Source organism: Xenopus laevis, chromosome 1L, assembly GCF_017654675.1.
Source record: "Xenopus laevis strain J_2021 chromosome 1L, Xenopus_laevis_v10.1, whole genome shotgun sequence".
NCBI lineage: Eukaryota > Metazoa > Chordata > Amphibia > Anura > Pipidae > Xenopus > Xenopus laevis.
The window spans coordinates 74,089,186-74,112,593 of NC_054371.1; positions in this window are offsets into that span (position 1 = coordinate 74,089,186).

The following is a 23,408-nucleotide window of genomic DNA, read 5'->3' on the forward strand; positions in this document are numbered from 1 at the left end:
TAAATACATTTTTTTAAAAATCAATTGAGATTATGCAAAAAAAAGGAAAAAATGGTATTGAAGAAAGGATTTACAGCTGTTTCCTAGGGAGTAGCTGTGTCTTTTAAAAATTATATTTTTGGTTCTAAATTTCTTCTCTGTTAAATAATTTTTAGTTTTGACAGCACTTTCACCAGTGATAAAAGCATATATACTATAATGCAAAATAGTGTGAATGAAAATCATCTCGCCTCAGCTAAGCTGTCTTTGTTAAAGGCCACTTGCCATCTCTTTCCATTGTGTGAGTCGTGGTCTTGTCACAAATTTGGCATGTCAATGGACAAGCTTGTCAAATGGAAGACAGTAATATTGTAGCTAATAAGTATTGTCAGATGTTTCATCAAATACAAATTTTAAATGTTTCCTTTTCTTTATGCAAACATTAGTTTTAGTGAAAGACGTAATGAAAATATTTATTTTTAGTCATTGTGTTCTTATTTTTAATACTTTCACAAAAAGTAAAGCTCTTTGCAATTCTTATTTGAATCACATTTTCTAGGCTTTTCCCTGTCTTTTCAGTCAAATTTTTTTGGGCATTTGGAAACTGAAATTCCTAAATTGACGAAGGCTCATTAAAGTATGTAAATCTTAGTTAAAAGTGAAAATGTGATAATCAGATGCAGTAAACAAATTTAGGTACTTAATGACAATATAACAAATGACTCAATGCACAAAATGCTTATGGGGAAATCTATTAAAAGTCAAGCGATGAAAAAAAAATACCATAAATAAGAACAAAAAACAAATGCTTCATTATCTAATATTCTTCATTAGCGAGTTATGATATCATCAATTTTAAATGTGTATAGTGCATTTTTAAGCCCTACTTTATGTGGCACAAAATAAGAACTATTTCAGCTAGAAGTGTAATAATATACACTGTGCACTGGTTCAAATATTAAAATATTAATGGGTCCAAATTTGTTGCTCAAAGGGAAAAGTGTTTGCATTTATTATTGACTATTAATATTGAGCATACTTTTTCTATTAACAGCACCACATTTTAATGCAATGAAGGCATGGTAAAGAAGCTCACGTTGTGTATACGTATTAGGAAGAGTTTCAAAGTGTAGATCACAATACAGGTATGTCTGTTATCCAGAATGTTTGGGACCTGGTGCCTTTTAGATAAGGGGTCTTTCCGTAATTTGGAACACCAGACTTTAAGGGGATTATTTACTAAACCTCATTTTTTTCTGGACAGGCTTTTTTGAAAAGGGCGCACAACTCCTTAAAAGAAAAGAAAGGATAAGAGAGCATATCAAGGCAATTGAGAAAAAAGATGAGGGGTCCCCGATAGGGAGACATTTTTCTCTATGTTCCTAGAGAGGTACAAAAGACCTGACTGCGAGGGTCATAGACAGGTGAAGACACCGCTAAGAGGCGTATTTGTATATTTACATCTAAATTTATTCAAACCTATATTTAACTATGCAAAAAAATTCATGGATTTCATGGCCCACTCTCTTAATGATACAAGTATATACATAAAGTGATTGATATCATAAAAATATAAGTGAATCACAGCATAATGAGAGCTTAAGGCAGTGCTAGTTGTGAGAAAACAAAATAACAGGTATAAGAATATTAAGGCACAAGGCTTCACAGAATTGTATTGGTTTTATTGAATTTTATACAGAACATTACAATGGTTTTATATAACAAATAAATTATGTTTTAACTGCTTAAGTAATGTGGTGACCGGTAGGAGTCGCCACTTCCTGTCTTTATATAACACATGTGCTTTTCTGATTGTGTTAGCCTATGATTAAGGGATTCATTCCCGAAACGTGTAAGACGACTGCGATCCGCAGGAGTTTGCAATAAAACTGCCTTTCAATCCGGAGTGCCGTCCTTTCTTTGGTTGCTGAAATTGTGTAGACAGTGGGGACGCTGTGGACTGAGCACCCTGGACTTAACAGTTGAGCAGTTATGGGAGTGGTGCCTTTTGTCTTTTTTTCTGGATAATCGCCATACCTGTACCACATTGTATACCTCACATTAGTTAGTGAAGATCAGAGAACAGTGTACTAGAAGCTGACAAATTAAAGTAAACAGCTTATTGGTTGCTACTGTCAACTGCCCTTGTGCAATATGGTACAGGTATGGGATCTGTAATCCAGAATGCTTGTAATCCAGATAACAGATCTTTAAATAATTTGGATCTTCATATCTTAAATCTAAAAAATCATGTAAACATTAAACAAACCTAATCAGGTTGGTTTGCTTCCAATAAGGATTAATTATATCTTAGTTGGGATCAAGTACAAGGTACTGTTTTATTACTACAGAGAATTATTTTAAAAAATCTGGATTATTTGTATAAAATAGAGTCTATGGAAGATGGCCTTTCTGTAATTCGGAGCTTTCTGCATTATGGGTTTATGGATAACGGATACCATACCTGTACACGTGTTCATCAACCAGTACAATAGTCTTGATATATGCTTACATGTCAAAATACATTGGCTAAGTCTATAATAAATGATAGTTTGAAATGTAACTAACATTAATTATTGTGCTTTTGTTGAGTGCTACAGGCATCATCTCCTTCACCTTATGCTTGCTGTCTGCCAGTCTTCAATTACAGTAACAGTATATACAAAGCACAGGGTGAGCACTAACACTCCTGACAGCTGTGTAATATTATTTATTGCTATATGAGGTTATTCTACACATAAGAATCTTGGAATAACTCCTTACTGAAACCCTTGTCAAAATTTTAGAGAGCATGATTAACTGTAGTAGGAGTCAATTTCCCCCTCTTGTAAACTGTATAAATGTGCTATTTCTATTGTTGCAGAAGTCATTTTCTTGTTTTCTTATTTCAGTTGATACAGTATGTTCAAAATGGTACACGCACTGCTATAATGTTTATTTTTGTTAGTCGCTGACATTTTTCTCCTTTTTATTTTTAGATGCCTCCACATTGTGCTTTACTGTTTATTCCTCAATGTTTCTTTATGCTTTCCTTAGTTAAACTAGAAGCAAAAAAATATTTAATTTGATAGCTAATTCAGTGTGCTCTAGTTAAATGGTGGAAACATAGTGGTCACTATCATGCCAGTTAATCCTATAGTAAAGCAGTACTTGAATGATTACCTTCTGCAGAAGCAACTTATTAATAATCAGAAATCCTAATTTAAAAAATACCATACTGTTAATTATGGTATTATATATAGAGAAGATATTTATATATAGTTACATATTTACAACTTTGTTGAAAAGGTCTTATGTTGAACACTAAAAGGCCTATGGCCATGCATTACTGTGTTAAAACTGGTTATTTAATCAACCTTTGTATACATTTTTGGCATAAATGGCAATAACATATGCAAAGGTTGATAAATTCACAGATTTTGATAAATAGCAGCTTGAAAATGCTTTGTAAAACCAGTATTTGGAAATAGGAATGCTCAGCTTCCTCCACTTGCATAAAACAGCAACTGCATTAAGGTCAGCTGCAGAGAATTCTTCCATCAAAGATCTATTTAAGCCTACCCCTTTCTGGTTTCTAATACTTTGACATTAAAGGATCACTAAAACTCAATAATTACATTTTTTTAAGTTACTCAACTTATGTAAAATATGTGTATATGTCAGACCTTAGGAACAACAACCCAGGGAGATTTGTTCTGCATTATTTAATGCCCAAATACACTGACGTTACATTTGCATTGATCTTTGGTGCCATCAACATACTGGGGTCATTTATAAAGTTTAAATTTTTATTGCCCATGCTTTTTCCTGAACACTAAAATATTGCACTGCTGTGCCCGTCTTTCTGGGTTTTTCATACTCGCACTGTGAATAAATTTTTGCAAATAGCTCGCAAATGAAACAGGTGTTTGTGTGAGTGTGCAGGTATGCACGTAAATGTCCTGTCCAAAACAAGGTGCATAAATGGTAAAGCAATTCAGATTTGAACATCTTCACAAGGTAGACAAGTAAAGTATTGGGGATATTGCTGCGCATACTCTCAGCCATGTGGGATCAATCAACAAAGACCTAAGACCAAACAGCAGAACCAGTAGAAAACGTAACCACTACGAGAAGTAATGAAAGGGGGAATACTAAGCTAGGTAGACCAGTACCATGGCCAGTCAGGTGAACAGCAGTCAAATGGGCAATGGGAGAGGATAAAACTAAGATATTTAAAGGCATAGAGCAGTTTTTAACAATGTGATGCACCTGTTGATTAATCAGTTCATATGATCCCAGTTAGCAGAAAGAAGGCATGTACGAAGACTGCATAAGTACATTATCTCTGTATGAAATCAAACATATGCAGCCAGCTTCAGAAGCAGTGAAGTAGTATCAGGGAAACCCAGAGCAAAAAAAAATCACTTAGCCTAACTGACAAGCAATTAATATGTGTGACACAATCTTCTTTTGGAGTGATGTTGGCCACAGCTTTATTGGTAACAAACAATGTGAATAGCATATGAAAACATGCATATATATGTATCATCATATCACTTAACAACAAATATACTTCATAGTAAATTGTAACAATGTGTACATAGTGTAAAGAGCCCCCTGTCAGTCTGTCCTTTCACAACAATGGCCCGTGATGTCATCTACCTGCAACCCCCTCACTTTGAGAACTTATCCACCCCATGGCCAACTGCTACCAAGTGATAATTCCCAAGGGCCCAACAAATAACCTATGAAAGGTTGCCACCAATCCAACCAACTATGGCCATCCACCTTAGGGTTAAACCATTGCCCAAACATATTCCTTCTTGTGGCATCCACTCACACCCCAGGCAAACTGACAAGGGGGTTGCATCTTACAATAACTATGGATCAATGCATACAGTTTATTGTTGGTCATGGTTATGTGCTATTATTACACACAGGATGGCAATGGTGTGTTTTAAATATAACTGTCATTATTATATAAGATTGCTATACTATGCTATTATATAATGTGACTTTATAACAAGTTGGAAACGCAGCATGAAACTAGACATTCATCTACAGATTTTCAGTGTCACGTTGACCTTATGACAATTGCAGAGTTATATATGAGCAAAAAACTACCCATTGACTGTAAAAGTAAGCCGTAATTTCAATTATCTGGCATAAAAAGAGGGAAATGTTTTCAAAAACATTTTTTAAACGGGAGAGTAGAAATGCCTGATTCTGACTGCAAAATCAAAATCAGTAATATTATGCCACATTAATCCATAATTTGAATATTTCAAAATTAAAAACAAAAAGCAAGTGTTGTTGCAATTAATTGGAATGGCAGAATTTATTTATCTCTCTTCACATTATGATAATAGCACATTGAATGCCTAATGTTCTTAAAAGCTTAGAGACATTTTATAGGCATTATATCTTAAAACTAATTAGTGATGACAGTGAATTTCTTTCTTCTTTTTTAATTGCTCTGCCGTGTCATGTTTTAAATTTGCTGACAATGCGAATGGCATCTTAGTCAGACATTTCGATAATGATAAGTTGTTTTAAAACAATATGTTTCATCTTTCCACATGTCTCTTTTGATCTCCTCTTTAGACTTGTAATTCTTTAAGTTTTGATGGTTTGTTGCAAATAAAATAATTTGTTAATATAAGACTTTAGGGTAGCTTCTCATATAAGTGAAAACTTGCCTACAAGACTTTATTTACCGTTTATACTTCTTGGGAATCGAGGGTCTTACTTTAAGAAAAATGAAAATAATTTTTATAACTAAAATATATGTTGTTTCTAAAAATGTTATACATTTACAGGAAAAATCAGGCACCTTTTATAGTAGAAAAAAACACAGCCATTAATTTTGTGATGTAGACATGGAAAAATACTGAACATTTACCCGCATACTATTTTTAAAAAAATGCATGAAATGTATAGTAGCAGGTCTGGCTTATAAAAGAAAGTAACATATTTTTATTTATATGCTTGATACGTTTTAAGTGATTGTAAATAAAGATTATCTACAAACTCTCCTCATTAGAGAGCTTTTTTATGGACTTTTAAGATTTTAACCAGATTGGACTACACGGACTTCTGGTGACGGACAATTAGAAACACACATGATTTTGAGTATACGAGTAGCAACTTTTGTTTCGTTTACAGCTAATAAAACAGGATTACGCTATATTACGCTATATTATTTTCTGCATATTTATGTTCTGCTGAATGGAGTACCAGGAGAAGTACATTTATTATGAGAGAGAACAGCTGCTAAGTAATACGTCTGCATCCATGATTAACACTATTGACTTATCTGTGTGAGTACCCTAATAGTGAGTGAGTACCCTAATAAGAGGGGGTGGATCCACCATATGCATGTAGGGTATTGTTGAACCCCACATCCCCACACAGTGGTCTCTAGGTTCTCCCAAGGAATTGCTTACTTTTTACTTTACATCCTACTATATATAGATGATGTTGCCCTTAGTTTTCTGTTATGCGCTTCCTCTAAGATACTCTTACTTATATCTGCTACTCACATTTATACATAGCCTGTGCCCTTTAAATAATAATAGAAGATTTTAACTTTTTTATATCAGAAAAACAAAAATCTCCCATTCCTTTTTTGGAAACATCACAAAGACAAGAGGCAACAACAGGATCATTGACATGGTGCTGATATGTAGTAAAATAGAATCAGTAATTATATTATTGGTGCTGTAGGAAAGTTTTATGGAAGCTTTTAGATTAATTTAATTGATCTCTTCTGCAACATTTGCCATTATACACCATACATTATATGGTGAATTAAAATGGAAGCTGCTGCCTGTGTCACCATAAATTAAGAGGGTAAAACACAACAAAGTAAGGGTAAAAACAAAAGTGAAAATGTTTAAAGCACAACTTTATATTTTCTAATTTTAAAATTTCCCCACCAGAAATAGTCACAATCACAATATATGTTCTAGTTCATTCTTAAAATATATTATGTTATCATTATCATTATTATCGTGATATGTTGACCCTTTTTCTTCTATAAGAATGGGTAGAGCACATGTAATTGCTTTTAGCTAAACAATTATATTTTCTAAACTAATTTTTAAACACTATAGTCTAAAGTACACTAAAACTGTACTCAGTGCACCTGATGGACTGGCCATGTAACCATCACACAGAAAAAAAAACCCTCTTGAGAGTTATTTTAGCAAAATGATAATCAAAATGAACACTCTTCAGAGAACACTTAACAGGCTTATGCATATTTTAATATCTTCTATATTAACATTTTAACAAAATAAAAGTAGAAATAGAAAGAAAATGTATTTTGGCTCTTACCTTTTGCTAACATATATGCACAGCCCATCAAAATAAAACAAATGTGTTCTTTATAGCATTGTAGACTATCAGAAAATTCAGCTATACTTCCTTTTCAATTTATTCTCTTCCAACCCATTAGCTGTGAAGTGTTGCATGTATAGTATTCTCAAATACAAACACTTTTTTATACACTGAAGGTTAATGAATTTTTGAGTTTTGCCTGAGTAAGCAAGTCCTGTGCATCAATTGCTCACTGTTTAACTGAAAAAAAGTCCACAAAGCACACTGAAAATTCTGTACAAACAAATCAATTGTTATAAAATGTAAAGGTAACAAAAAAGCAAAAAGAACAATAACGTTAGGTATAGCTTGTGCTGTAATCCTAAAACCTATACCTGTAGTGAGCTTGCTTGATTCTACACAGTAACGCCACAGTAGACATCTTCACTATACATTTTAAATGGGTCATGAAACAAGTTATTGATGATATATAAACAAAGGATAACAAAAGAGCTTACTTTACAGTATCCATGTAGACTTTCCCACAGTGATATCTGGTGGTGCCATAAATACACTACAGATATAGAATTTTTGGTTATCCAGAAAGCTCCGGGGCCAACTTCCCATAGATTCCAAATAATCAAATAATTAGATTTTTTAAAAATGATTTCCTTTTTTTCTGTAATAATACAACAGAAACCTGTACTTGTTCCCAACTATAACTATATTTAATCTTTATTGGAGGCATAATAATCCTATTGGGTTTATTTCATGTTCAAATAAATTTTAGTAGACATGGAAGCCTATTTATTGAAGGTCAAGTGGTTTTAGAGGTTTTTGAAACCACGACTAAACTAACTTTCCCTAAAACCACAAATGTGATGACATTTATTAAAAGATCCGAATAAAAAAAGTACAAACAGAAAATAAAGATGAACAATCCGAAAAAAAATATGAATAAAAATGTGCATTTTCATACAATTCCTAGTAAAAAAAAAATCTAAAAATCTCTAAAAGTCTGAACAGTCCAAAAGGATCAGAGCAGCTCCCATTAACTTCTACAGGATCTCAACAATTTTTACCTGGCAAACAATTGCATTAGAGGTTTTCGTGGTTTTACAATTAATGCATCTCAAATTTTTAGAGCTTTACAAAAAAAAATAAGAAAACCACACATTGTTAGAGATTCGAGATTCGTTGAAAATTCAATTGTTAGTAAATAAGCCATTGAGATCTAAATTATGGAAAGACCCCTTATCTAGAAAGCTCCTGAAACCAAGTTCCATACCATACTGACAACATTCAGTAAATGCAGTTTTTTTATTAGTTCATTTGCATGGAACTATTTATCTATTATCTGTATACAGGTATGGTATCCATCTTCCAGAAACCTGTTATGCAGAAAGCTCCAAATTACAGAAAGGCCATCTCCTATTTCTCTGTACTAATAAAACAGTACCTTGTACTTGACCCAAACTAAGCTACAAATAATGCTTACTGGATAGGATTGCTACCTTACCCACTGACAAACTCCAGGGGGGCTTGACATCACAGGAGTGGGGCAATGCTGTGATGGGGCAGGACTGTGACATTTGAGGGGTTGGGCTAAGACTTGGCGATTGGCCTATCACCGTGTCAGTCTCAGGAAATTCTGCCCCGTTTTCCCTTGAACAGCCCTTCAAAAAAACGGGCTGTCCGGGTCAAAACCGGACAGGTGAAAACCCAATTACTGAAAGAAAAAGCAGCCTATGGGGTTTATTTAATGTTTCCATGATTTTCTAGTAGACTTAAGGTATGAAGATCCAAATTAAAGAAACATCTGTTATCCAGAAAACCCCAAGTCCCAAGCATTCTGGATAGCAGGTCCCATACCTGTACCCATATTCCAGTAACCTTTTTGTTATTCTATAACTAGTAAATTTTTTAGACAACTCAGACTTAACTATTTGCCCAGGTATATATGCTTTATATACTTACTTATGTGGTGGTTGTTTAATAAACTCTAAAAATTAAAAATGCAACCCCTTAACCCATTCATTCCATCTCTCTCAACCTCCTTTCATTATTATTTTTACTTATCAATGTATAAAGTGCCAAAATATTATGTATAGATTACAGTATAGTTTTTCAGCAGTTTTTCAGACGTGGGACATCAGTTCTTGGTTTATTTATTTCCTTCTTGGGAAGGGCTGTAATCCTATTTTATTCTTGTATGATTTTTTATAACTATGGGCTATAAAAGGTATCCCTTATCAGGAAACTCATTATCCAGAAAGCTCCATTATGGGAAGGCGTCCACATAGTGTCTTTTTAAATTAGTTTTAAACTATTTTTTTCCAAAAGATTTCCATAACACTTTGTACTTGATCTTCAATCTTGTTCTCTCAAGCTCTCAAACTCAAACTGTTGGCACAGTGACCTCCAAATGGGTGGATTTGTAAGGCATGTCCAACAACTAAAAAACAAAGAACCCAAGGAATAGGATAAACAAAGATAAACAAGCTTTTGATTGCTGTGGGAACTAGTAAACCTAATAATGTTCTATGTTAGTACTTGTTACTTGATTTATTGACCTAAACATAATAATAATAATATTAATAATAATAATAATGCCATATATGTATTCATCAAGCAAGTATTTAAGCAAAATATCATAGGATGTTATATTGTTGCTTTAGGACCCAGTAGTCCCCCAGTATATTAGGATCTAACATTTCTGCTCAATAAAATTGAACATCATTTCAGCATTTTTAAGGTTATTAGATCCTCGCTGTAGCTGCACATTTGAAGAGTACAATTTATTTTGAAAGGATCTGGTTGCAGAACTCAATTGATACTACATCTGCTAGTCTATATTCTTTTGTCTTAGTAAATACTAAAGCAAATGCTCTGTGAAATTAGATCATGTAAAAAGAATTGAAAATATATGCATTATGGAAACCACAAGATAATTTCTAGGCAGCAAATTTTAATTTGGTCTAATTTCATAACTTTCTTAAACATAATATTCATGTCAAAATGACAAGGTAGAAATATTATAAGCAACATTGCATCAGGGAAAACTGAAATAAGCTAAGATTCACTTGCATTGCATTTGAGTGCTTTTTCCTTATCGCTGCTGTAGCAGAAGTTCCATGTATTTGATTAAAATATAGGAATTTTTTTAGATCCCCAGAAAACTCTTTCTCCCCTCCGTGGAAGCATATTGCTCTTTTGGGGAAATGTAATAAAATGTGATTTGAAAAAAAATAAATAAATAAGCATAAAAGCTGGCATTTTACAGCTCAATTTTTTTTTTACTAAAAAGTTTTGTAATCCCTATTTCCACCAGCAAATGGGTTGCTAAATGCTTTGAAGGTTCACAAAACTTATGTTAAATATACCCATTTATCTTTAGTCCTGTAACTGCATTCATGGTATGATGGGAATGCGTAATATCACACAATATGCAAAAACAGATGGTTACTAGGGTTTTGAAGCTTAACATTTAACACTCCTTATTTAATAAAGTATTTGCATATACTGTAGCAGCAGCAATTATCTGTCTTTTCCTGATAATACAACATTCACACTTGTTATTTTTTTTTTTGTTGCTATTTTTTTGTCTTCACATATTTATATTTTTAACTTTGTCACATTGCAATGTTTATTTTCTATGCATTCATACTGAAAAGAAATACATAAAGGGAAGAATGTTGCCTGTAACACCTACAATTCAAGTGAGTTGGTAACTTACAGACATACATGGGAGGGTAATAAGTGGTTACATAGAGAGGGAGATAAAGTAGCAGCAGTATAATAATAATGACTCAATCATATACTCATATCCTAGGCATACAGCTTATCTGTGGATTCTCACTAGTCATCGTCTTGTTTTCTTTCTATGGGCTAATGACTCAAAGATGGATAAAATGACTCAAAGATTTGCACAGCCACATCAGGTTTACCATCTCCCACTGACTAGCAGCAAGCGTATAAAATAAAGTAATAGGAGTGGCATTTAAAACATTTAAATGTATGATATGTTCCAAATGATATTAGTACCAGTTTGTAATCTCTCATTACATAGATTTAAAAAAAAAAAACCCTAACTGCAATGTATTTTCTCCTTTTCACTGACTTAAATGCATTTTGTCGAAATTACCAAATTTTCAAATTTTTCTTTCTTATAAAATGAAAACAAATAATTGTTTGGCTATCTGCACCCAGGCATGCTGCTATTTCTCTCTCAATATATTTATATTTATCTATTTATATATATATATATATATATATAGAAGAGCACTCCTTTCATTTTTGAATTAGCATTAATTGACTCAAAGGGAAAAAAAGTTTTATAGTGGCAATAGAATTTAGTTATTTTAAACATTCATCTTCAATTACTTCCTGTCTTAAAGCAGCCATTTCATATGCGGTTGAATTAGCTATAAAGGTAGAGAATCAAGCTATTCTGGGTTTTTTTCTATTCATAATGAAGACATATGTAGGGTTGCTGTAACTAAGCCAGAAGAGAAAACTGCAGAGTAATGGGCTTGCTTATTATCTGTATACCATGCAGTCACTCAGTACATCCCTGCTAGTTTGCCATCTTAAAATTGGCATCTTATGCTTAATAATTTGGAACCTGCTTTATTTCTTGTTTGAACAAAATTAAATACATACATCATTCTAACAAATTTCTGCCAGGAGATCATGAACTCTGGAAATGGGTAAAGGGAATTAATAGCAACGTATTTCATATTTGTGTTTTTCTGTCTACTGAAACAATTATTTTTCCAGCATGGAATTTATAGCTGCTTTCCAAGGAAATATTGGATAGCCTTTATTCAAGCATTACAGAAGTTACTAGAAAAATGACCTTGAATCAAATATACCAAATAACACATTTGAGTTATGTTATGTATACCACAAACACTGTACATTATATCTAAAGTATACTTAAAAACATACAGTATTGTTATTGACAATTTAAAACATTTCTGCACTATCATTCTTGGATTATCTTTAAAGGGTATCATTTTTAATTCCAATTTTTCTGAAGCAAGTAATTGCCTATACATAGGGGCACATTTATCAAGGGTCGAATACCAAGGGTTAATTAAAGGAAAACTATACCCCCAAAATGAATACTTAAGCAACAGATAGTTTATATCAAATTGAATGACATATTAAAGAATCTTACCAAACTGGAATATATATTTACATAAATATTGCCCTTTTACATCTCTTGCCTTGAACCACCATTTCGTGACTCTATCTGTGCTGCCTCAGAGATCACCTGACCAGAAATACTACAACACTAACTGTAACAGGAAGAAGTGAGGAAGCAAAAGACAGAACTCTGTCTGTTAATTTGCTCATGTGACCTTACATGTGGTTTGTATGTGTGCACAGTGAATCGTACGATCTCAGGGGGCGGCCCTTATTTTTTAAAATGGCAATTTTCTATTTATGATTACCCAATGGCACATACTACTAAAAAAGTATATTATTATGATAATGGTTCATTTACATGAAGCAGGGTTTTACACATGAGCTGTTTTACTCAGTATCTTTTAATAGAGACCTACATTGTTTGGGGGGTATAGTTTTCCTTTAACCCTTGAATTGGACCCACGAATTTAAATCCAGGATTTTGAGCAAATTCTGCGATCAATCGAAGTAAAAATCATTCTAATTGAACGTTTTTAAGCGATCGACCGAAGGATTTTTCTTTGATCAAAAAAAGGCTAGAAAAGTGCTGGGGAAGGTCCTCATAGGCTAACATTGTACCATGGTAGGTTTAAACTGCCGAGGTATGTAGTCGAAGTATGTTTTAAAGAGACAGTACTTCGACTATCGAATGGTCGAAGATTTTTAGTTCGAATCGTTCGAATCGAAGTCGAAGGTCATAGTAGCCTATTCGATGGTTGAAGTACCCAAAAAATACTTATAAATTCAAAGTTTTTATCATTCGAATCCTTCACTCAAGCTTAGTAAATGTGCCGCTTAAATGTGTTTCAAAATATTGATCAACCAAAATATGTAATTTAATGCATCAAAAATTATTTTGCCCTTCTCACAAAACAATATCACATTTGACTGCATTCTATTCTGTATACGTACACTTTTCTCTTAATGGTTTGGTTATACTGTATCACCATTGGCTACTCTTAGCACAAATATGTTGTATTTTTAATGGACCAGTAACACCAACAAATTATAGTTTTATACACATTAAAATATAATATACTTTATACTTTAATATATCTGTACAAAAAAATTGATTTTCAGTGCCATTCATGCCTCTCTACAGGCCTGAATGAAAACAATACAATATAAGACATTGCTGCCAAGACATTTGTAAGTTCTGGATAAACAGATACAAGCTTCAAATGTTAAATATAATATTTGCTGACATTACTGGTCCTTTAACTTTAGAAAAATAATTTTCTAAATTTATTAAGAGATTCTTACCCTAGGGCACATAAAACTGAGATTAAACCATTAGTATTTTATTGGCAGAATTCTTAAGGATCATCCAGTCTCAAGTATTAAGAAACATTTTTAGAGGTCAATTATGGAAATTATAGAAAGTAGCAATTGCTAATTTGTATCCCAAGAACTTTGTGTAAAAAATTGAAATAACAACACTAAAAATCAGTTGAGATGCCATATTATTCTTCCGCATTTAGCATAGTGTATCTTCAGCATTAGGAAGAAGTTGAATGCATCAACAAAAATGTATTTGCAACTTTTCCCAGTAGTGTTTTTTTCCCAGTAGTGTTTTTTTGTCACCGAGTCTGGATTTGCACATGCAGTATCCTTTTATCTAGATCAATGCATACAATCTCCTTGCATCAAGTCTGACATGTCTGATATCCCTGTGACAAGATCAGAACATCAGAGGCATTATGATGCTGACTAGTGAGTGAGGAAGCAAGAAAACTTTGCAAAACCCGGCACTCCAACAGGACCATCCAAGGCATAAACACCCTAACCAGAATGTAATTTTTACTGTCAATTGACTCCAATCCATTTAAGCTCATTTTCAAAGTTTTCTTATTTTTCACACCGTTTTACAAGTTTTTCAGCAAAGCCAGATGAGCCAGTTTTGCTTATCAAGAGGGAAGGACAACTGATATTACAATTATCCAGACACGAGTAATCTTTTAGTAAAGTCAATGCTTTTTCACAAATTTTTGACAATATTTTTTTGCAAAACAGGACAGATTCACTCATCACTAATGTTGCAGAGACAAACGTATAGTGGAGTGACTAGATGCTTAATTTTATAAATGTAAATAATGGCATCTCAATAGCACATTAAATGGGGCAATCTTTTAAAGAGTTAAATACAGAAGGCAAACTGCATGTCTATAAAATGCAAATACACAAATATATAAAGCACACACACAGTCCCCTTACAATGAAAGACAAAGAAAAGCAAGATATTAAAGTTTAAAATAAGCCCAGTTCAATAAATATATATCAATAGATATACGGTAAGTATAAAAAGGGACTTGTTAACATAGGAGAAAGTTCAAAAGACACTAGAGCATAAAAAAGTAAACAAAGGTCCAACTAAACATAGTATAAACTGATATTCAACCCAGAGTACCAAAAGAGTTTACCTTTGTAGTAGGGATGTAGCGAACTGCCGTTTATGTGTTCGCGAACGCCGTTCGCGAACACCGGCAAAAAATGCGAACAGTTCGCGAACTGTTCGCGAACTTCGAACATCCAAAAATCGTTCGATTCGAACGATCGAAGGATTTTAATCGTTCGATCGAACGATTTTCGTTCGAATCGAACGATCGAAGCTATTCGATCGAATGATTTCATTCAATCCAATGGCTCCGATCGTTCGATTCGAACGAAAATCGTTCGATTTAGCGATCGAATGGTCGAATGATTTTTGACGCGAACGCCTATTGGCGAACGTCGCGTGACGTTCGCGAACATTCGGCGGACGCGAACAGTCGAAGTTCGCGCGAACAGTTCGCTACATCCCTACTTTGTAGTTGTCAAATCACTTTTCTTCCAGAATTTTTTTTGTCTGGCATGGTGCCAAAACACTGGTATTTGCTAATGTGTTGGCATAATAAAAAGGGGTCTCATGCAATTCCTGATAACTATATACGTATATGTTGTCAAAGTTATGCATGCTTTCTCTGGTGAAGAGAAAATATATGAGAAGACTTTATTATTATAATTTATAGATATAACAACATACTTCACAGCAGAGATTTTACATAATTCACATAAATGCACTACCCAGCAAAGAAAATGGACAAAGCTTATTTCAAGTTGTGGAAAGGGTTGTTGATCTAAAGCAAAGCAAATGGTTCTTAATTGTGAGGGCAGTAATATGAGACTGGGATGGAATGGGTAGATTCCCCAAATACCGTATATACTCGAGTATAAGCCGATCCGAGTATAAGCCGAGGTACCTAATTTTACCTACGCAAACTGGGAAAACTTATTGACTCTAGTATAAGCCTAGACACAACTACAGCCCTGTCTCCCAGCAGCGCACCTTCCGCCAAAGAGACTCCCCCAACGATCGACCGGACTTCTTTGCAAAGTTGATGGTGACAGAGAATTGTGCAGAGAGTGCTGTGTGTCATAAAACCATCACTGATCTTTCGTATAACCAACAGATGGCGCTGTGTGATATTGCCATCACTGTTAATCCTTTATTCAACCAACAGATGGCGCTGTGTGATATTGCAGTTACTGTTATTCTTTGATAAAACCAACAGATGGCGCTGTGTGATATTGCAGTCACTGTTATTCTTTGATATAACCAACAGAGGGCACTGTGTGATATTGCAGTCACTGTTATTCTTTGATACAACCAACAGATGGCGCTGTGTGATATTGCAGTCACTGTTATTCTTTGATACAACCAACAGATGGCGCTGTGTGATATTGCAGTTACTGTTATTCTTTGATATAACCAACAGATGGCGCTGTGTGATATTGCAGTCACTGTTATTCTTTGATATAACCAACAGAGGGCACTGTGTGATATTGCAGTCACTGTTATTCTTTGATACAACCAACAGATGGCGCTGTGTGATATTGCAGTCACTGTTATTCTTTGATACAACCAACAGATGGCGCTGTGTGATATTACAGTCACTGTGGGCATTGTGGGATATTGCAGTCTCTCCCCAAGTGTACTGTTGGTATAGGAATGATTAAAAGTGACTGCAATCTCGGCTACTGCCCGATGACCCAAGTATAAGCCGAGGTAGACTTTTTCAGCACATTTTGGATGCTGAAAAACTCGGCTTATACTCGAGTATATACGGTATGATTAATTTACTTACTTCACTGCTGCCTGCAACTTTCTACTGCAATAGCTAAATTATTTGCGCATCGTGCAACATTATTCCAATAATTCCAGAGTTGATGCACACTACGGAAGCTGTGCCTACTGCAATTGCAGCCGATGGGCTGAGATAAGTGCAATTGCATCTGCAATCAGATTATTTTCCCACTGCATGTGGGGAAATTTGTGTGACGACAACTGCTGTATTGGACATAAATGAGCCCTACATTATGTCCTTAAGAGAGTTTGGATTTGGGGATATGGGCCAGTGATGCTGAGGATTGCATGGAAGTCTTCAACTTTATAGACGTAATATTGTCAATCCAAACTAACTATGTAACTTTGATTTGGATAAAGTTGCTGCATAATATGCCCAGCTAATACAATCATTTAGATAAATTATTTTTCAACAAAATATTTAAAATTTGTTGCACTCTCTACACTTTTGATAGTAGAGAGGACTCTAATATAGACAATGACATTCTAAAGCAAGCATGAAGTGAGGCTGGTGGCAGTCAGCTTGGTGTGATTTCAGTGATACTAGCCAGCTAATGTATTATTGTTTATAAAGAGAACACAGTTAGACTGACAGCTAGTAGCTATAAAAGAGTGAGTACTTTAGTTACTACATAAGGATGCCTTTACATTACGATATATTTTTAGTTTTTATTGATTTATATTTATTTATTTTATTATCCTTTAAGAGGTAAAGAAGAGAAAAGCAAATGACTAATAATTAAAGGTTGCTTAGATCTCCAAGACAATAATAGGTTACCTTTATTTAAATAAATATAATGAAAGAACACCAACAACCAACGCCTTTCTTTTAATCTGCAAAATAATATATGTGGGACCAGCATGGTGCTAATTGTTCCGCACATCATGTGCATGTATAATAAATTTCCCCTAAGCGTACTTAAATAATAACAGCATTCACCTGGATTTGCATTCTTGGTTTATTTAATTTATTGCTAATCAACATACAGTATGAGGTGTATGAAATATTATGGCAAATCCTAGGGTCTTCCCAATGCATTTTAATTAAAGGCTGATTCAGAGGGGCTCGCTTATAAACTTTGTGCAACACAGCATGCTTTGCACAGTAAACATATTTGCCCTGTTGGTGTTTACATTTATAAAGCTTGGTGTTTTTAATGTGCAAATATATATTTTTTTGTATACCACTGGGATTGTCCTCAAGAGCTTAATATGGCTTAATTGCATAGTCTGTGTTTGGAGTTATGTAATTTAGTGGTTGAACAATATTAGCTAAACAGTTTTCGTAAATTGCAAATTTATATCTGCAAAATACTGTCAACTAGTGTTGGCACCTCACCACTTTAATACTGCCCACATTTTGAATCCACATCCTGCATAGCTAATTGACAGTTAATTTAAATGCATCCTGAACACTCAACTAATTTATGTGCAGCCATTGAGCATGCATCTAAGCAAATTGCTAACTAGCTATGCAGGATGTGAATTCAATATGTAGCCTGCATTAAAGGGATGAGGTGACAACCTTATCATTATTACTATCTTTAAACACAATGACCATGCACACTGGAGATGCTAATGCTAACACCCATTTAATTTTCAACCCATTTGTGAATAATTGTGCATAATTTGCATCTCACTTCTATTATATATTTAAAGATGGGTACAGCAGTGCAATATTTATGCGGCAGATTTCAAGTTGTATTTAATTTTCAACCCATTTGTGAATAATTGTGCATAATTTGCATCTCACTTCTATTATATATTTAAAGATGGGTACAGCAGTGCAATATTTATGCGGCAGATTTCAAGTTGTATTAAACCTGAAATTTGAGTTTTCAAAGTTATTTTTTTTTTTTAAAACATACATAAAAATAGCTTGAATATGAATAGCTTGAATACTCTAAAACCTGCCAAGATCATGTAGAAGTCAATGGCAGGGGTTCCTTCAACCATCTGAAGATGTTTGTAGCTTTCATGATGGTCAGGGTTTCTTTTGTGGGTTTTGCTCAAAAACTCTATTAATTTGAGTGATTCAAGTTTTTTTTGGTGAAAACACGATTGATTGGAATTTTTCACTGATTCAAGTTCTTTCAATTTGTTTTTGATTTTTATTTGATCATAAAAAGTGCCCAAAGCCTATCTGCAATGTCCCCATAGGCTAACATTCAATTCGGTAGCTTTTATTTGGCTAAGTATTGAGTCGAAGGACTTTTTAAAGAGACAGTACTTCGATTGTCGAATGGTCGAACGATTTTTACTTCAAATCATTCGATTCGATCGATTTCAATCGAATTTAACCAATTCGATGGTCGAAGTACCCAAAAAAATTACTTTGAAATTCGAATATTTTTGCATTCAAACTATTCAATCAAGCTTAGTAAATCTGCCCCTAAGTATCACATGGTCATCCAAAATTGCATGATTTAAAGCATTATTTGCATTATTTAAAATATGATGCTATTTTTTAAACAAGTACCGTATATACTCAAGTATAAGTCGACCCGAGTATATGCCGAGGTATTTAATTTACCTAAGAAAACTGGGAAATTTTATTGACTCAAGTATAAGCCTAGGGGTGAGAAACTAATTTTAGGACATGGCCAATTTAAATTTTTTTCTTACTATATTTTTTTCTCCGCTGATCCTTTTTAATTATTTTTAACATTATTTCTCTTCCTTCGTTTTTAAAATGCAATTTGCCCTCTTTGTATTTCCATGTGTCATTCTCTTCTACACAGTACAATAACAGTTCTCCCTCATTAAGTCAAATGTACAATTCTTCCACCTTCACCCACTTTTTTTATTTTAATATCATCTAAACCCCCTGCTTCTATTTCCTTTTATGCCTAAGATGCCATATATATCTGCTTTCCCTGTAACTTTGCCCCCTCCCCACCATCCACAAATAGCTTGTGTCTAGAGTCTAGTACTTTTTCCACTGTGCCCTTCTTCTTCAGACTTGACATGTTTGTAATTTGCATGGTGTGACCTATGTAGTACAACAAACCTGGAGGAGCACATTGTACAAAACAGATAAACTTTGGCCCCAGCCAAATTATTTCAATCACTGAGCTACGTGGATCGGTTGCTTCTAGCTGAACTCTTGCTCTAATACTGATCAGCCACTGCGTGACAGCAGAAACTCCGTACCGATCTGCTCCGTGACTCCAACAGTGTCCGACTGCGGCCAGAGTTCAGTAGAGGGTTACAAGCCAAAATGATTGCGCTGAAGTGATTTGTTTGAAAAAGAAGGCAAACGGAAGGTAAAAGACTTACCACATTACTCATTTGCAAGGCTACATCCCCAAGTCATCCACTCGTTCTGGCCCTGCCTGTCCTAGTCTTAAACACATTATGTTTAAGAAACACCTACACCTCACTTCCCACCCACGTGTGCCAAGGTTCTCTTACTTGCCGGAGGAGCGCGCAAAGTTTCTGGAATGCGCCGCACTGGCCATTTGGGATATGTTTAGGGCAGCCTGTGAGGATGTAGCAGCACTGGAACACTGTGAACCCGTAGCCATGCGGCACCTGTTGGTTCATCGATGGGATTCAGATCTCACGTGTATGAAGACTGGAAACCGGGCCCCTAAAATCGGAGGTTGTGGGTAATCCCGCCCTGTGAGTACTGAGTGACAAGTGACGAGAGGGGAGGGGCTGAGAGATAAGGAAGCAGAATCAAGCCACGAGGGGGGAGTATGGGCAGCACGGAGGAGTCACTGCACGCTTCAATCAGTGAGTAAGCAGCAACTTTTTAGCTGACTCAAGTATAAGCCGAGGTAGACTTTTTCAGCACATTTTGGGTGCTTAAAAACTCGGTTTATACTCGAGTATATACGGTAAGCTATATGATGAAAAAAAAGAATGTATCATATTAAATAACTTTTTGAATACACTGTATATACTGTAGAAAACAAATTGGTGTCAAAAGTTACAATTCATTTAAAGCTTGTTACTGCATCAAGGTGTGTTAGGTAAACCTAAACGTGCTTGGCAGAAATCTTAAATAAATTTCAGTTCTAAGATAGGAAAAAATAAGTGTATAAGTGTTGTTATTATAATGATTACAGTACAGTTTTCTTTGGCACTTATGACTTGTGAACATACTCAAGCTCGAATATTTATAGACCTGCCTCCCCATGTATTCTATCATTTTAAATATTTTATAAAATACAGTGCAGCTTCTTTTAAAATTATACATTATTTTTAACATTAAGGAAGGAATACTATTCTATACTATTATTAAACATCTAGGAAATAAGATGTAAATTTATTATGTGAAAGATAAGAAAAACTAATTTTTTTCTTGTACCACATGCTTTAATTCAGGCTATTAATGCAAAACCCAGAAACCAATATAAAGATGAATTCCCTGTCATATGTTACTTAGAGATCTATATATTTTATACAAAGTAGCAACACTGATATATTTATGGTAAATTCCAAATCGTATAAAGAAAGCAGCAGATGGCAGTTCAGCACAATGCAAAAATAGTATAATTTAAATGAAATACGTTTTGGCAAAATGTTTTTAAATCATTTCTGTCATTCTTGTTTTCAAAAGCATTTGCTGATTGATTTCAGTTATTGCATTTAAATCTTATTTATAGCTAAAGAATGGTTTCATATTTTAGAAAGCCAGAAGACCTATTTTTTTGGCTACATATGTGAATATGATCAGTTAAAACATTCAGATGTGGATCCTTAATATACCAACGTGGCCTAATAAAATATGATCTTAAAATAATATATGTTGAGTTTTACTTTGTTTAAGTTATTACATTTAACATTCATGGGCAGATTTTTCAAAGGTCAAATTTAGAATTTAGAATTAATAATAATTCGAACATACTCACAACTCAAATGAGAGGTTAGGTAAGAAAAAATTTGAATGTCTAATATTCGATTGAACAGTCCCAACCTGAAAATTTGGATCCATTCAAATAGTTCATGAACCTCTGCTATTGACTTGTAAATGAACTTGGCAGGTTTTAGGTGGCGAATATTCAAATTAGAACTGCTTCCATGGTTGAGGTGTGATAAAACTCACATTCAAATTTCAAATATTTTTGCAAATAAAATTACACAATATGTATGTTTTAAGTAAGCATTTAACTTGAATCTGTATTGCTTGTACAGATCTGACACTCAGAAATGACTGGCATACCCCCACGAGACATAGGGGAGCTTACCCCATTTATTGTACCAGAGGGAAACCACAAAATCAAGGTTTCTGGAAGGACCAACCAGTCCTTTGTCCTGAAATTTCTGTATATCTGCTAGAGGGTGGGAATATTGTTCAGTCCATTCAGGTTCAAGCAAGCAATCCCTACATACATGGTTTATTCACTAATATAGATAATCCATTCCTGCCAAATTTATTCGCCCATCACTACTCCTGAGAACCCACCCCTCAAATATATCAATATATATCAAATGCCCTAATAGGCTATGGGTAATAATGTTTTTTTTCCCAGGGGATTTGATCATTATAACATTGATAGGATACCTTTTATAGTATGAATAATCATGCTTTCTGAGACGCCTTACTATTATTCAGTTCAGTTGATCCATAATACTGATTTAAAGTTATGGGTCATTTGTGGTTGTAACATTTAATCAATATTAAATGGAATTGATCAACTGGTATGGGCAGAAGACTAGTCCAGGATTTATAGCAAGGCTACTGTTACAAATATGTTACTACTTATCGGTAACCTTCTCTTTAACAAAGTGGAAGAACCAACATGAGAGCAGAAAAAGAGACAAATCTAGAAAATATTGGTCTTTAGTATTCTTTAAAAGCATCTTTGCGATTTCTATGGGTTATTTTGCATTTGTAGTAATAAATATCTTGTACACCATCCAAATTAGTGGGTAGGTGCAGTAGACAGTGAGGTAGAAAACTATTTCTTCTCGAACCTTCTCTATTGGCATCTTTGCTAAAGTTGTTAAATAGCACATTTGATTCAGGCATTTTAGGTTCATAAACAGTGAATTGTGTGATGAAAATTATAGCAGCATTTTAAATAAATATTTGAACACACTATTTTTTGTTTACTTATTGAATTATTCTAAAATATCTAATAAATGCAGCAAATATACAGACATAATATAATGCTCATTATACTCTGTTCTGTTTTTCATTTCTCACTCTTTATCAAATATGTTATTTGTTCAATATTCAAATTTTTAGCTCCATGAGACAAATCTATGTTTACTATTCCTCTATGAAGGTCAATTTTTCATGTTAGAATTTTGACATTGCTGTCATATCTGGAAGCGTAAAGCTAAGCCTCACAGATGGCTTAAAAGTGTTTATGAACTCTTGAATAAGCATTGCATTCCCTCAGGCAATTTCCTGAAATCTCAGATAATAAACAGCTTTTCTTGCATATGACCACACTATATGAACTTAGCCGCATGTGGTGCATATGTGGAGTACGCTTCTTGTAGCCATTAAAATACTTATAAGCAGCATATTTATAATTATAGCTCAAATATTTTTTTGTGAAAATTAAAATTTTATTATGGCAATGGTACAAAGGCCGACATTGCAATACATGTACTTCATTTTACTAATCTTCCCTTTTTTCTCATTTCTGTTTAGATACATGCAGAGCTATGACATTTTTTATAGAGTATCTAAAAATGTGTATGTTAACATATAAAAATTGCAATATCAATAGCTGAAACTTGGAAAAACATCACAAGTGAAATATGTAACATCATATTTCATTAAGGCAAATATCATCCATCTTTCTATGTACAGTATTTTTAAGTAACTGTAACAATATCAAGGACCAGA